This window comes from Mytilus edulis, chromosome 7 (genome assembly GCF_963676685.1).
Source record: "Mytilus edulis chromosome 7, xbMytEdul2.2, whole genome shotgun sequence".
NCBI lineage: Eukaryota > Metazoa > Mollusca > Bivalvia > Mytilida > Mytilidae > Mytilus > Mytilus edulis.
In genome coordinates this window covers 18,163,904-18,170,049 of record NC_092350.1, presented here as the reverse complement: position 1 = coordinate 18,170,049, position 6,146 = coordinate 18,163,904, and positions in this window count along the sequence as shown.

Sequence of the window (6,146 nt, the reverse complement as noted above, 5' to 3'; positions counted from 1 at the left end):
CAGTATATTGAATCTTTGAAAACCAATCGCATCCAAATTAAATAGGAGCTTTGGTGATCTTTGATGGGTAGGAAATAAAGGATTGCAGAAACGTAGTGCGGGTCGAGTAGCTAAGTCAATAATTAATTCTAATTGATTTTTTGTCCATGTAAAGCCAGGTAGAAATATGTTATTTGTGTTTTTCTAACAAAATCAAGAAGGCCTACCTTATTTTTCAACAAACTATGAAAATCCCTTATTGAGATTAGTAAAATTCTAATAAATTGATTTCACAATTTTATCAATTTATTTCAATTATAATTATTTCCATACAAACACATTTTGTAGTAAATTATTAAATTTTGATAAGGAAATTGAGTACTTAATATTCATCAGAACTAATCTAGATTTTTAAACTACCTTATTGGTCAAGACACTCAGGGATGTTGTAATACTATGAAGGATGTGATTCATTTGTTCCACACCTTTACATAACCTGCCATATGTTTCTCTTTTCTTGATTAAAACAATATTTTATGTAATTTTAAGGGGTATATTTATAGCCATTACATTGAAACCAATTCCCACATACTAGTATATGAGCGGAATTTACAATATAACGTTATAATTACGCCTTTCAAAGTATTATTCTACAACAAAAAGCCTAGAATATAGCCGTTTATAAGGACCAAACCAAAAGGGACGGTTCTTACAGTTGTTCGTCTATACTAACGAGATTTTGCATGGTTGTAACTTCTGCAGGAGAGCACGCGGTTACAGGGGCCTCGAACCGTTTAATAAAATCTATGTCAAAATGAAATTTAACCTCTTTGAATCTTCATTTAAAAACTAATTCTGATTTAGTATAAAATCTGAAGAAGAGGTATGATTGCGGTTGAGACATTTTTCAACCAGTTACCAAATGACGTAGAATTTAGCTATAGGTCACCAAACGGCCTTCAACAATGAGTAAAACCCATATCGCATATTTAGTAAGCCCGAAATGACAAACTTTAAACCAATCATACAAGAAAACTATTTACTTTTAGAAATATCATCAGTGAAATGTTTTATGCATTACAAAACAAGTCATTTCAAATCAGTCAAAACATACATGTAACGACTAAATAACCAGACATTTAAATTCCTTTACATGAAATTTAATACCATATTTGCTGTAGAAATAGAAAAAAAACCCGTGATACGGGTAAATGGTTAAGTGTATTGCGAAAGCAAATACAATGAAACAAATGCATCCAAACGAAGTTATAATAATGTTAAAGTTCGTAACCACATTCGTAACTACAATACAAAATGTTTGCAGATCGTAGAGACAATGATCTGTTTTTCGTTATCACAAAAATATGCAAATTCTCATTTTTTTCTAAACTTACCATTAACTTTAAAGTTGTTGCATACAAATAGGCTTTGAAAATTTAACATGCAATACATACAACGATTAAGCGATTCAGAATATACAGTTAGATTTAGAATGGTCTATGTAAATGAATTGTGTGCATGTTTGGTTATCCATGTATAATTTATAATAATGACATAAGATGTATGTTTCATTATAATATTTTATTCTGATTGGCTAACTGCACATCACGTGTTATTCCGTAAGCAGCTGCATTGCTCATTACAACTTTTCACTCATGATTACACGTGCTCCAACAATAAAGTGCACAGGTGAATTAAATAATAAAATATATAAAATTCGTTTTTCATGATCATAGCTAAAAAATGTAATTATAAGTATCAGGTGTTTCACGTCCAATTTTTTATGGAAGTGTTCTTTATAAAGCACGGGGGTGTCAGTATTCGCCTCGGAAGCTTGCGGGGCCTTTGAATGGACTTATTAAGAAGGGATATAATTATGATACTGTTGTCAAGTCATTAAAGATTGCATATTTTGGCGTTAATATTGAGTCACTGATAAGGTCTTTGCATCGGAACTAAAGACATTTATTCTAAAAACAGTTGTTGGCATGACACGGGTTATGTTCTTCTCATATATGTTATGATGGTATGATACTAAACCCCTAACGGGAAGGATTGTGCCTGGTGTTCATATGATGAAATCATAATCTTTCAGTCAGTTTAATTGAAGTCTGGAGCTGGCATGTCAGTTAACTGCTAGTAGTCTGTTGTTATTTATGTATTATTGTTATTTTGTTTATTTTCTTTGGTTACATCTTCTGACATCAGACTCGGACTTCTCTTGAACTGAATTTTAATGTGCGTATTGTTATGCGTTTACTTTTCTACATTGGTTAGAGGTATAGGGGGAGGGTTGAGATCTCACAAACATGTTTAACCCCGCCGCATTTTTGCGCCTGTCCCAAGTCAGGAGCCTCTGGCCTTTGTTAGTCTTGTATTATTTTAATTTTACTTTCTTGTGTACAATTTGGAAATTAGTATGGCGTTCATTATCACTGGACTAGTATATATTTGTTTAGGGGCCAGCTGAAGGGCGCCTCCGGGTGCGGGAATTTCTCGCTACATTGAAGACCTGTTGGTGACCTTCTACTGTTGTTTTTTTATTTGGTCGGGTTGTTGTCTCTTTGACACATTCCCCATTTCCATTTTCAATTTTATTGAATGCTTCTTTTTGTAACTTTATAGGGTTGTAAAAGCGTTGACTGTGCGTACATTTTTAGAATGAAGCGCTTCCGCGCTTCATACAAAATGTACTTCGGTCAACGCTTTTACACCCCAATACATTTACAAAAAGAAGCATTCAATACTTAAATATTAGTTTGCATAGTCATAGGAAAATAGATACAAAGGGACATAGATTAAATACAAATTTTACTGATGACTATTACTGTTAAGTAAAACACTCGCGGGTTTTTATTGTAGTTTGCTTTCTATTAAGTGAAATTTTTGAAATGTTTTTAGACTTTTGAAATGAAGGTTATCAATAAATATTCAAAATAAAAGAAACCCGCATTTAAGATTTGCCGAACAACATTATAGACGTATCCCCATCCCCCAAAAAATCCCAAACAACCCAACAGCATATACCAAAAACAAACTAATTTTTCGTGTTCGTTTCTAATGGGATGCTATGTCCCCAATACTAAGTGACTGATCATATATTGTTTAATATATCCGTCATCCCGTTGTTCTGAATTCAAACAGATGTACCAACCATTTTCGTTTAATCAGCCGATAATAATCTACACTGTAAAAATGGTGTTTAAAAACACTTTTTTGTTCCAAACATGTTTCAATTCTGAACGTGTTTAGGTTGACATTGTGTTGATTGGCATTAGTTTTTCATTATTCATAAAACATAAAAAGAGTTTATGTTCAAGACATTCATAAATCATAGATACCAGGATTGAAATTTAATGTGCTCACTGATAAATGATTATTTTCTGATTTGTTGTTGTTGTAATGACTCTAAATTATTAAGTATTTTTTGGGGGAGGGGGTACATTCATTAAATTTGTGCTCCGTTACAACATGATGACTTTAATTACGACTTTGGGTTTCATTCCGGATGACGGACTTTTTGAGGAATGACTGTTGCTACAAGTCTGAATGCAAGGGTATTCCTCTTATATCAACACATCTGATTTAAAAAAGAAAACAAAAATCACATTTTATTATGCTAGAATATGCAGGAATAATTCATGTCAGCAAGTAAATGCCTGTTAAAAAAATAATTCACACAAATGAAACTATTTGAAAAATCCATTTCATTTTCAAAATATCTTTGAAAAAATCTATTATGTTTACCTAATTCAATTCCGTTTTTCATATAGTTAAGAACTTATTCTATCAAAGTGCGAAAATTGTATTGCAAATGAAAGATAAATTGTATTTTTGTAATATAGTTTGAGATGAATGAGACAGTGACCTATTATCGATTTTCCTTTGGTACTATCGAATTATCTGATTACCTGGGAATGAATTTAAAGATGACGACTGTTGAAATGATGGTATAATGCCGTCCTTTCCTTTGTCGTAGAACAAATACTTAAAACATTCTTATCTTCATACTATCAAATTAATGTACTATAGGAACGGAGACGAGAAAACGAGTACCATTTCATTATTTAGGTTTACATAGAAACTAAGAAGCAATGCAATATCGAATATTTATTTCTGATGAAATAAATAAATTATCCCAGTCTGTTTAAGAAAATCATATTTCCTGAGACAAAAATATTCATCGTTGATAGATTTAAATGCGCTAAACCTCGCCTTCGGCTATAGTGGACAATCTTTTACAATGCCTTAGTACGCCATATTAAACATTTCTACGTTTTTCTCTAGCTAGTTAAGTTGTTATAATAACTAATTCCGACTTCAGACCAATCCTATATATTATAATAACATCCCTTTTCCGTGTCCATTTGAAACCTGAAAGCTGGTAACATTAAAAAAAAATTATGGTTTACTTAAAAAATATTTGACTTTAAACACAATATAGAAAGATGGAAATGCGAAAACTTTAGACATTCTTGAGGGTTCTGATTTCTGTTCCCAGTGAAGATGCAGTCGTAAAAATTGAGAATGGAAACGAAACTAGGAATGTGCCAAAGAGAAAACAACCCGAACAAAGGGCAGACAACAGTCCAAGGCAACCAATAGGTCTTCAACTATCCATGCTTTCACCTCCTATACGATCCCTTTGGTTATTCTCTACATTAGCTGTGTAACTATGTATTCCCTCGTTGTTTTCAGGCATATTTTGCTGTTCGAGAAACTTGGAAACTACAGTACTTTATAAGGACTTTCTATAGAACTCAAAATGTCTAAAAGACATATTTTAAATATAAAATAATAAGTTGCCAACAATTTGTTTTACTTTGATTTTTTTGGGGGATTGTTATGTCTGAAATGATTTGAATGATTTTGTAGTATTCTAATTTGAGAGACATAGAGAGAGTACAGTAAGTAAGTAAAGTAATTTTATAGATCTGATGTGCTAAATCAAGAATATAGATAGATTTAGTTGACTATACGTGATAAAACGAGAGTCTTATTTTTCATTCTAAATGCAAGTCAGTTTAACACTTTAGCTCGAACAAAAAGAACGGATATTTAGAGGAAATTATACATACTTTAACCTTAATTTTACTTATTTATATATTTAAATAATACCAGACGATTAACACCTTTGATTTGAGAACCATAGTCGATATTTCATACAATACAAAACTTGACATGACAGATAACGCTCTCAGGGGTTCCTTCCTAAATACGGATAACTTTATCAATTGAAGAAAGGGATGTCAATATATGTAGTCAGAATTCATAACTTGATTTATAGTCAGAAATACTATATAGTGGTCTACTTTTTATAAGCTTTTGGTAGAAAGATAATGAAAATTAATTTGATCTTTCCACTGTGATTATTGATGCTATATTTTTCTCGTGTTTGGAAATATATATATATATATATATATATATATATATATAGATTCTACCACTGCATCGAGTGTGATATGATATTTATCTGCTCGAGACAGTTAAATTTTCAAATTTATAATGCAAGGGTTGCCGAACGTTTTAAATATTTAAAATTCAATTGTAGAGAGCGGATAATAATCGCATTGCACGAGATTTAGTTGAGGAATCGGATATTTTTTTTAGGCTATATGCAGACAATATTAATCCTTTCTTTCCGAACGACTTGCAAAAGGATGTGTTCTTAATACGTGACGTCATCAGTCATGGTCGCCTTTTTTCATGCCGTAACAATCACAGTGTAGATACTATTCTGTACGCTATCCGGAAGTCGCGATTTTCGAAGCGATGACTACCAACTGGCTAACAGGACGGTTTTGCCTACGGTGACTTTTCTCATCATTTGTTTACACCTATATCTATAAAGTGCTTTGAACATCTTCAAGGTATTTAAAGCATCATAAATATGTGTAACTTTAACAAAAACATGCAGTAGAATATAAAATATACGTGTGCATCATACCAACTTCATAGAAAAAAGTGAAATCGATGGACAATTTTGCTTTCGTAGTACAAAACAAATAACCTTTTATTGCAAATATTTGCATCAGTTTAAAGTTCAATATATACTGGTTCAATATTCGTTTCGTATTTAAGTAGAACATTCGTATTTCCCATAAAAAATATGTTTTCCTTGAGGATACCAAAATAAATTACTGTACGATCAGTCCATAACTGACTGT